Source organism: Delphinus delphis, chromosome X, assembly GCF_949987515.2.
Source record: "Delphinus delphis chromosome X, mDelDel1.2, whole genome shotgun sequence".
In the NCBI taxonomy this organism is placed as follows: domain Eukaryota; kingdom Metazoa; phylum Chordata; class Mammalia; order Artiodactyla; family Delphinidae; genus Delphinus; species Delphinus delphis.
Window position 1 is genome coordinate 38,354,438 of NC_082704.1, and position 11,639 is coordinate 38,366,076.

The following is an 11,639-nucleotide window of genomic DNA, read 5'->3' on the forward strand; positions in this document are numbered from 1 at the left end:
AGACCAAAAATTTAACCACCAGGCTATACTCAACCTTGTTGAGTTTGCCACACGGACAGATTTAAACAGCCATCATCCATTTCCTTATCACCACACCTCAGACTATCAAATCACAGCCAAGCTCTTATGGTACAAAGACAACTTTGCCTTAGGATCATAAAGTCATTAGCAGCTATGCTCGGTTTTAAAGCCATATTTTTTTGTTAGCCATTCTGAGAGACATGAGGCCATCCTAGGAAAGAAGGACTAGTAGAGAATAAGATGAAAAATGAAAACACTCTTTGTCTACAGGGCTGGCTGTGAGGCTTCCTTCATGTACAAAGATGAGAGTATTGACCCACTATCAGTAGGGCGGAAACTCAGGAATTCTTTCTCTAATAGCAGACATGGAAAGCTAGTATACATCTAGTCACTTTTTGGGGGGTTCCTCTGAACAACTTCTGTAAAATAACCTCCAGGATAAAGAGCACTGACTGGAGTAATGAACTAGAGTTACACTACAGTCCATGGGAAAATCAAATCCATATCTCTGGCCAAAATATGTTAGAGAAAAGTCATACAAGTTATATAATATCCTCAAAAAAACCTATTTTTTCCCAAGCAGGTCACATGTCAAAGCACAGAAAGAGTAAAAACATAGAGGGGCTCTAGGAGATTGGCTACAGGGAACCATTAAAATTTTATCTATAAACATGAAATCTGACTAGCATGGGATTAAATTTGAAGGGGTTTCCCAAAACAGAAATTCTGCCTCCAAAATGTATATATGCTGGACTTGACTTTATTTATTCTATTAATTGCTCAGTTAAAAACTTATATGATGTCAGTAGAAGGACAAAATGAAAAGCATAGGAACCAAAAACAATAGGAAAAAAATAGGAAAGGGGGAGGGAGGGAGGGATGGAAGTGGCCCAGAATGAAACAGAAGGACATGAAGCAGAGGACAGAGGAGATATTAAACAATTAGCTTTGGCATTAGAAAGCTAAATGTAAAAACATTTACAAAATTGCTTACACGGACTTTATCTTATACTACATCTTAAGTCACAGAACTCTAATGCAAACACACTGCATGTGCAAAGCAAGATGTATTCATATGCACTATAAATCATAATGAGATTATTTTAAATAGCATGACTCGGCTCTTAAGCTATCTGTTTCTGATAATATTTACGTAACAGTTTTTACATCTTTAGAAGGGCATTGGCTCTCATTCAGTGTTTCCTGGCCCATGTCTCCTATGTCATCTACAGACTTAGTACCCAAGTTTGTCCACATATGGTTACTTGGTTCCTTGTAGATGGAAGGGCACCACAAGCCGAGGAATGCAGAAAGCCTCAAGAAGCTGGAAAAAGCAAAGATATAGATTTTCTCCTAGTGCCTCCAGAAAGGAATGCAGACCTATACACACCTTGTTTTATCCCAGTGAGACTCATTTTGGACTTCTGGCTTCAAGAACTGTAAGATAATAAATGGGTGTTTTTTTAAGCCACGACGTTTGTTGTAATTTGTTACAACAGCCATAGGAATCAAATACATTTCCTTTCCCATTTCTTTGATTTCTAAGCCCTTTCTCTTTTTCCATACTAATCTCATGCAATTTTTTCAATGGGAATATCAGCACCTCAATCTCTTATCTTGGTTTACCAAGCACAGGCTGCCAAAACCAAGGAATGTCTTCATCTTCACACACAGCTCCTCTCTCAGCTCTTGCCATTTAGTTACAACAATCCAAAGACCTAATGGATTAATTTGTAGCCTCAAATGACATCTGTCCCCTTCATTTATACCATATTCCAACTTTCTCATGTTATTGTCCTCCTACATTATTGTCCTCTCTTCCTCCTGTGCTGCTTCAAAGGGTAAAAGAACAAAAAAGGGATACAACCACTCATGTTGGTTACTTGGCTTTCACTTGTCCTGATGTAGAGACAAAGCAAAGGCATACTTGTATAATGGAAACTGCCACACAAAGGGACAGAATTTGACATGAAGAAATGGATGTTTCATCTAAATCTATGCCTCCTTACTGGTGCACAAAGAGAAAGACAAATGAGGGAGGGTGATGATGGAAGAATTATTATCAAAAATTCTATTACCCTCTAACAATCAAAGAAAGGCAGGTAGGAATCCAAAGGTCTTCCTCTATGTACAATAATATGACAGGTCTCATTAATTCAATCAAGTGCCATTGAATGGCTAAACTGTATGCCTGACATTTTGCTCAGTTCTAAGGGTGATAGAAATTAAGTAGGGTCATAGTCCCTTCCCTGTGGGAGTTTACAGTCCTATCCTGTTAGGGTAACAAAATCAACATCTATTAAAGAATTAGAAACTATCCCAATATAATATAAGCAGCACCGCTGGTGTAGTGGTATCATGCAAGATTCCCCAATACAATATATTATCAAGAACTAAATCTTATGATTCTTGTTCAATGAAGTATACACTACAGAAAAAGGTGAGATCAATGAAGGCCAGAGTATGTGGAGAAAGCTTCTTAAATTGGTTTCCAGATGAGAAAGCCACTTTTTTGCCACTGACTTAATTTCTTCAGCATAAGTGCTCTTTGTGAATGAGGATGAAGATGAAGATATCTGTAAAGGTTCATTCCTAGGTCAGGGCTAGCCCATGAGTCACTCTGCTTTCCCTGCTACTGAGAGCAGAGTCTTTACTCCTGGTACTCATTCTCAGAGAGACAGCTAGGATAATGGAATAAAAGAGATGGAAAAAAATGGAAAGAGGCAGTAGGTGAAAAAAAAACAGAGTCTAAATAAAGCAAAGCTAGAAAGAGAGATAAAGAAAAAAGTGGCATCCATCAGTCTTCAAAATGACAATTATAGGCTCCTCGTCAAAGCTCATAGCACTGAGGATAAGAGAGTCGTGAGAACTAAGCCTAACATCTCCCCAAATGCTGCTTCAGTGGCACAAAGACACAGCTCTAGTTTTTTTCTCTCTCTTGATCTTGCCCACCAGGAGCTTAAGGACACCCTTGGAAGATGTATTCCAGATTGCTGACAGCAGAACTCACTGACATTGGGCCCTGTTCTCCAAACCGTCAATACTATACCCAAGATAATAATAATGAAAAGAAGCTAAATCTGACTCTATCATGACAGGACTGAAAAAGTGACCACATTGTAAGTGGCAGCCTGTAATTTACAAAAGTCTGGGAGGTATACAACTCTGGCCCAAAGCACATGGCATACAGTAGACACTCAATATATGCTTGTCGAATGAATGCTCAAACGAGTGACTGTACAGTACAACATAAGCTCGAGTATATGGAGGCTTTCTAGTATAATACCACTAATAATATCATGAACTTGCTTTCAATGAACGTTCATGGGACTCAGGACACTGTTTCCCACAAAGGATATTCTTAGGCTTCCAGTTCTTGCCTATCTCTTCAGTCTCCACTGATATCATCCTCCCACTTGCTCACCAGGCTCCACTGACCTTCTTTCAAATCCCCAGATGTCTGCTGCTTTCTGCCATCTCAGGGCAATTGCATATGCTTTTTTCTCTGTCCAGAATACAACCTCTTCTCTTCACCCCACCACCACTGACTAGCTCCTACTCATCCTTGAGGTCCCTGGATTTTTCAATCTCCTATTTGAACCAGTATATAGTTTATAATATTCATGTAATTAAGAAAAACAGTTGATGTCAGGAAAGGTCTGTAATAGCATGTCCTTAGTGTCATTGTCATAGTTGGAAGAATAAGCTGATCAGACCATGAGTCTTGCCCATTGTACTAATTCTTAAATTTTGTGCCTAGTGTAGCCTAGTGACAAAGAAAGATACAACAAAGGTAAATTAAACAGAGTTGAGAACTACTCATTCTCTTTGATTTTTATTCTACAGTCCAAGAATCAGTCCCATTCCTCCCTGCACATTCCCTCCTGCAGCACATTTCCCACCACCACACTATCAATCCCCTCTCTATATTCTGACCCCGTTCAAAACTCAGAAAATGAACCTGCTGAAGTAATGGAAAAGTAACTGAAACCCCAGAAGAATGGGGCAATGAGTGTAATTTTGTTTCTATGCTCCAGTCTCTTCCAAGGCAAATGAACCTATGGGCCACCTACTATCAGAATCTATCCCAAGTACCCTCCCCATCAACGTGCCTTCACAAAACAGAGTTTACCAGCTATAGCAGCATAAATACTGACACTTTTGTTAAGGCAGGAAAAAAACCCACTATCTTATTTGCTTTCATTCTCCACTAAGACTCCACTAGAAATTCCTTCCTTGGCAATACTCTCATAGTGGGAATGACAGCATGGCCTCCACGAACATCACGATGCACAGTGGTTTCTCTCTCTATGCTGTTTGACAGGAAAGATCTATAGGTCAGCTGTTGTGTTTTGGTCCAAACCCAAGCATGATAATGAGATGCTAATGTAGCATAAGTAAATCCCTATTTTATGTCATTAATAGAAATATAGACACTGACATATTGTAAACACTAATAGTATAAGGGCCCAGTATGCAGACCACAAAGAGGGTCTCCTGGGGGTCTAGGAGCACAGGCTGAAAATTACTGAATTTAGCATATTTTGTCATTCTATGTTCCTTCTTCAGAGGGTGCTATTTGATGAGTGGTATCGTTGCCTCTTGAAATGAAGTTCAAAGCACTTAGTTGCATTTCAAGTTTCTCAGTTGCCATTTGCATTGCCCTTCCTGCCATCATAATAAACTGTATTTTTTACCTTCTCAAAATCATTAACCTATGTGAGATAAGAGGCATTTCTTATTAGTGCAATTGCAGAACTGACAGAAAAGGGGCCCAGAAAGGCACCAAGATTCTATCTGGGCACATGGCTCGGGTTCCTGCCACAAATGGCTTTCAGTCTCTCAGTTATCAGATCCTTCACTGCCTGTCTGCTCCTCCTTCAAGACTGTAACCAGAGAGAACAGACCTTCTCTGAACTACTAGACAAGGTCATCATTCTTCCATTACCCTACCCCCACCATGGGACCCAGATACTGCTTTCTTCTGAGTTACTACTGATGATTCATTAGGACCCCATATTGCACACTAACAGACTTAGATGAAGGTCTATTATCCTTTATTTCCAAAACTAGCTGCTTCACCCATGTTCTCTATCCATTACTCTTAGCCACCTCCCAAACTTTGTTCCCTCAATAACCTGGTTCCTTTTTACTGGCTCTTTTGCCAATGCTTTTCAAACACGTGTTGCCCCTTGCCCTTGTCCACCAAAACAAGAAGTGGGAAAAAGACACATTTGGTTTGATTCCGCTGCCATTTTAGAAATTAATTATTTTTCTCCTTCCATTCAATACCAAACTTGTGAAAATTTTTATCTCAACACCTCCATTTTCTCAGCAGCCCTTTGCTCCTTAATCTCCTATCTTCTGTCTTCCATGATCATCAAAACACAGCAATTATTCTCTCAAAGGTCACATATGACCTGCTTTTATCACTGTCTTTATTGTTGAACTCTGTAGTTTTCCCTGAGGTTGACCATCCCCCCTTCTTGACTTGTCTCTTCCTTGTGTTTTGTTTTGGTAACTGTCCAATTCTGGTTTTCTTCTTTCTTTCCTAACCAGTTATTAAATGTCTCCCCACTGATTCTTTATCTCATCCATGCAGGTGGGTATTAACTAAAGTTCTGTCTTCAGTCCTCTGTTCTTTTTGCCTCTAGCATTTTCTTGCTGAGGGGTAGGAAAACTTGATATAAAGCCAAAGTGGCAAATTCAAGTGCTTACAAGGGCCAGACAGGTAATGTAGAAAACTGAAGAAAAAGATGGATGGTAAGATACAAATAGGGAGTATAGGATGCTTGGGGTAAACTATAGCATTAGCTTCTATTTCTAAAGGATAGATGCTATACAGCCCCAGCCAATGTGTGCTGGGTTGGCCAAATGTGTCACTCCTGCCAATTTTTCATCAGAAATCTGAAGTCTGGATCTTTCTGCTAATTCTCAAAATTTCCAAATGTTAGTCACTGATTCATTTTTTTAAAATGATGTAGATTGTATCAGTTAGGACTGACTAGGTTATACTGTATTTACACATGACTCCAGATTCTTAGCTTACAGCAAAAGGTTGTTCCTTACCCACATTATAATCCCATCACAGGTTAGTTGCATATCTGCTGCACATCATGTTTAGTCTAGGACTCAGGCTGACACAGCTACTTCTATATTCTACTTCTATCTAGAATATTGATAAACAAACTCGTAGCAGAAGAAAAAGAAAACCTGGTGAATCATGCACTGAAACTATGTACTTGAATCATGCTTTATAGTTCCTCTCCGGAATACTGCACATCACCTCTGCACACATTTCCTTTGCCAAAACAAGTCACATGGCCAAGGATGACTTTAATGGGCAGGAGGAGTTTAATCCTCTCCTAGAGAGAGGCGGCAAGTATTTGTGATCAATAATACAATCTACTCTACTGGCTAAACACAACTATCAGTGGTCCATTACCAGTTTGCAACCTCTAAAGTTCAGTAAAGAGCAAGGAACAGAGACTCAGGAAATATGATTTGTCATTGCCACTCAGGACACTGGGCAAGTTACTTCACCAATTGGTCTCCTCTGTAAAAGGAGGGACTCAGAATAGATGATATTTAAAGTCTCCTTACAGACCTACTATACTGAATGTGTGAACAGCTCTGTAAAGATAGAAAACTATTGAGCCTGAACCTGCAAAACTGCTTTCATCCAAGTCCCAGTACTACATTTTCTAAAAATAGCTGCACATTTTTATTTACATATCCAACCACCAGCATCCAGCAAGTCTTTTTTTTTTCATGAGAAAGCACCAATGCAGTTTATTTTAATTCTTCTAGTTTATGAGAATAACTTCTTAATGCTACATCAGAAGTCAATTCATCAATACTGAATTTGGAAAGCACAATCAAGAAAGACCCAAATTTTTATTGGGACTACACAACTTAGCATATACTAGATACCATGATTCTAGAACAAAATCAAAAGCAAAAATCTGAAATATGCATGACAAAAGTTCTTAAACTCCAGGGGATCCATGAACCACCCCAAACTGTATACAAAAGATTGTGTAGTGCATGCATAGATTTTTCTGGGTAAAGGTCCTGTAACTTTAATCAGCTTCTAGAGGGGCCCAAACAGTACACGGTAGAATTCTGATTTCCTCTGTATTTTCAATAATGGAAGCTGTGGACCTTGGGAAGTTTACTTTTGCACGTTTAAGACTCAATTTTCATGGCAAGAGGGTAGAAAAGAAAAATAAAAGTAACTTGCGAGGACTGGGCAGGGAAAAACTCGGAAGTGTTCTTTACTTCATAAGTTTTAGTAACATGTTCTGGTTTAGAGAGGGGAAATGGGGACATCAGTGGTAACATCATAAGCTGAAACAAGGAGACTCCTACAGGGATTTTTCAGGTCCTTAGAAAAACCAAACTTTAGTATGAATAAAGCAATAGCAAGAATGAAAAATGCAATTTAACTCAGGTCTAATTTTCTGTTTCTGCATATTAACAACTTATTTTTGATTTCTGAATATCAAAAACTTCAATCAGAATACTTTAAAAATATTATTCTGCATGCACTTAACAAATATGACAAAAGACAAGAATCCAGTTGTCTTGTTCACATATATTTAAAATCGGCCAGTACAGATAATCACGAACACTTCACTGCATTGATCTGAGGGCATCCTACCTCTATGCACACGTTCATGTAACACTACTAGTAATTACCCTGGAGCAGAGGCAAAACGGAGATGGAGGAATCACCCTACAAAGCAAGTTTAAGGGATTAAACGTCATCATCGTCTTCATCGTCATCATCACTACTGAGGACAAAGCTGCTGCCTGTGGACAGGGGCCCTTCCTCCTTAACATTCCCTGAATCACCCACAGTCCCTCTCTCAGTGGAATCTTCTTCCTTCTCATCTGACTCTTCGTCAAACCCCTTCTCAGAGCCTTCTTCATCAAACATTTTCCCAGAGCTGTCACCTTTGAATTCTGATTTTTCAGAGTTATTTTCTTCTACCTCTTTTTTAAGAATGTTTTCACTAAATTCCTCTCAGAGCCCTCTTTCTCAAAACTTTTCTCAAGGCCGTTCTCAACAGGATCTGTTTTGAGTCTCTTCTTTTTGGGCTCTCTTTCTGCACCATTCTCTTTCGACTCTTTTTTAGGACTACCCTCTTCATGCTCTTTCTCGGGGCTACGTTCTCCGGACTCTCTGTCGGGGAAGTCTTCTTCACGCACTCTTTTGGGACAGCCTTCCTCAAACACTCTTTCGAGGCAGCTCTCTTCAGATTCCTTTTGGGGACAGTCTTCTTCAGCCTCTTTTTCAGGGCCACTTTCTTTAGCATCTTTTTCAGAAGCATCTTCTTCAAGTTCTCCCCCATCTTCTGTTTTTTCAGACTTCTTTTCATCTGTAGGTTCTTCAAATTCCATTTCAGTTGCGGCTTCTTGAACATTCGTTTGAGATATGCAAGGGTGAAACATATTTCTGGTGATGACAACTCGCTTGTGGCGCATTCGGGATGGGCCAGCTCTTCTCTCAGGTCTCCAATCCAAGTGCTTTTGCCACACAGACAGCTTTTTCTTATAGTCTTTGCACTTCTTTTTCTTCTTTGAGGTGTCATATTCCCCTTTCAGTGGAAACTTTGCCACCTCCACATGTAATCTGTAGCCTCTAATTTCATCATCATCCAAAAGTTTTAATGCAAGTTCCACAGACTCTCTCTTCAAATAACAGCAAAGTCCATCTCCTTTAAGATTTCCTTGATTATCTTTGTAAAGCTTGACCTTAAATTCCTCTGTTTGAGGATCTGTCATAATAATGCCAAACGTGGACATGAGCTGTATAAATTCATCCACTGTAATATCTGGAGGCAGACCAGAAACATACACATTTGTGTCTCTGCTTTCATCAGGATGAAACCATCCTGATTCACCCTTTCTCTTTTCTCCCCTCTTTTTGGTATCACTGGGTTCGGGGGATTTTCTTTGCGGAGGTTCCTCTGCAGTCCTAGCACTGACATCTTGGACATTCACAGTAGAACTAGACGCACCGTCGTTAGAAAAGCCATAATTGGCCTGATATGTAGCAATAAAATCTTCAGTGATCTCGGGGAACCAAGCCTTCTTGTCCAGGTCCCACTCGTATGGGGTGTCAGTCGGCTGCTGCTGGAAAGAATCGTTTTCTCCACCGGGATCTTTCTCGGTGTCGCCGTCCTCAGTGCCTCCGTACAATTCTTGCATTCGCAACTGCTCATCAAACTCGTCGTTCTCATCCAAGTTGTTGCCGCTCATGTTGCCGACTTAGCCCAGGTGCAGTGTCCGGGAGAGTGAAGAGGCCGAAGTGACGCTGGCTCGCCCCGCTGGGTCTTGACACCGCCGCTCGATCCACAACGCGGCGGGAGCGGGCACATTCTAAGATGACTGCGGGTCCCGCTGCAACGCCTGGAAACCGCTTGACAACGGAGGCCCGTTGACGCTGACGCAGTCGCCATTGTTGACACAGCCGCCATTGTTGACGCGTCACAACATCGCCATCCAGCAAGTCTTAATCCAAGCTGCTCTTCACTCCAACACTGATTTTCTTATTTGTAAAAGGTTCCACTGACAATCCAACTAATATGTTTGGAATCATCCTTATCTCTTTTATTTCTTTTATTTCTCTAGTCCCCCATCTCCAGCTAGTCATGAAGCTCTAGAAATATTGTCCTCCTGATATTTCTTCCATCCATCCCTTCCTTTTCAGTCTGATTGCTATCAATAGTATCCATGCTTCTTATCTATTCATATCTGAATAGTTGACCTGGCTTACTATCTTGGCTCTTGCCACTCCTATTGCTGAAGTGTCAGTGCTGTCATACAATCATCTCCTTACCCCACCCACGTAACTCCCACAGCCTCACCCCTATTCAAAACCTTCAGTAACTCCTTGCTGCCTTCAGGTCAAAACTCCTTCACCTGACATTCAGGTTGCCTTCAGTAACTGACTATATAACTTTAAGCCATTTAATAAACAGATGCTCAACACCACTAATTATTAGAGAAATGCAAATCAAAACTACAGTGAGGTATCACCTCACACCAGTCAGAATGGCCATCAAAAAGTCTACAAATAACAAACGTTGGGGAGGATGTGGAGAAAAAGGAACCCTTTTCACTGGTTTCATCCCCACTATTGGTGGGAATGAAAATTGGTGCAGCCACTGTGGAAAACAGTATGGATGTTCCTCAAGAAACTAAAAATAGAACTACCATATGATCCAGCAATTTCACTCCTGGATATATATCCAGAAAAAAAAACGAAAACACTAATTTGAAAAGATACATGCACCACAATGTTCATAGCAGCACTATTTATAATAAAAGAAGCAATCCAAGTGCCCATCAACAGACTATTGGAGTAAGATGTAGTATATATACAATGGAATATTAGTCGTAAAAAGAATGAAATGCTGTCATTTGCAGCAACATAGATGGACCTAGAGAATATTATGCTTAGTGAAATAAGTCAGAGAAAGACAAATACTGTATAACACCACTTAAATATGGAATCTAAAAAGTAATGCAAATGGCAATATATGCAAGACAGAAACAGACTCACAGATATAGAAAACAACTAGTGGTTGGTTACCAAAGGCGAGAGGGAATGGGGGAGGGGCAAGATAGGGGTATAGAATTAACAGATACAAACTACTATATATAAAATAGATAAGCAACAAGGATATACTGCATAGCACAAGGAATTATATCCATTATCTTGTAATGACCTATCACGGAGTATAACCTACAAAATACAGAATCACTATGCTATACAACTGAACCTGACATAATGCAAATCACCTATACTTCAATAAAAAATTTAAGCTGTTTAATTTCCCTGAGCCTAAACGTCCCCACTTGTGAAATGGACTTAATAACAGTTTACCCTACTTACTCCAAAGTGTTAGCATATCATATGAAGAAATGTTGATATAAAATATAAAGGTTGTAAGATGAACAATTGCTTAAGCAATCCAGAATTTCTACCACCACAAATGCAAATAATTTAATGAAGTTTTCTATCACCAAAGTTAAGTTTTGGAAATGATTTTTACCAAAGAGGAACCATCTAATGACTTGTTTGTATAGTCAGAGGTTGGAATAGATAAGCTGTCTCAAAGGTCTATTCTAATTGTGAAATTTTGTTGATACCTTATTACTGCTTACCTTAGAAACTGAGAGTAAAAGTAATTAAGTTACAGAAACTAAGGAATGCCTAGCAGTTAATATCATGTGTTCTGGAGTCAGCCAACATGGGTCCAAATCTTGACTCTCCCACCTAATAACTGTGTGAACTTAATAAACCTCATTAACTTGTAAATGGCATTACCATCTAAAATCTGTTTTGTTCATAAAGACAAAAACTGAAGTTACCCAAGAATCCATCTATATTGTGCACTTGCTAAAAAAGGAAAAAGAGTTTGATGTATTGACACAGAAATAACTCCAAGTCATGCTATTATGTAAAAGGGGAAGCAGATCAATATTTATGATAGAATCCAATTTTTGGACATATATGTTTATATACGGATGGAGAAAACCTAGAAGGATACACAACAAAGAGTTAACAGTGGTTATCTGTGGGGTAGGGATTGGCAGGGTAGGCA

General features: G+C 39.6%; 1 pseudogene; it reads right to left on the reverse strand.

Annotated features, from left to right (window-relative positions):
* Positions 1-7,630: 7,630 nt before the first annotated feature.
* Positions 7,631-9,288, reverse strand: LOC132418335 (17S U2 SnRNP complex component HTATSF1 pseudogene; annotated as a pseudogene).
* Positions 9,289-11,639: the final 2,351 nt, after the last annotated feature.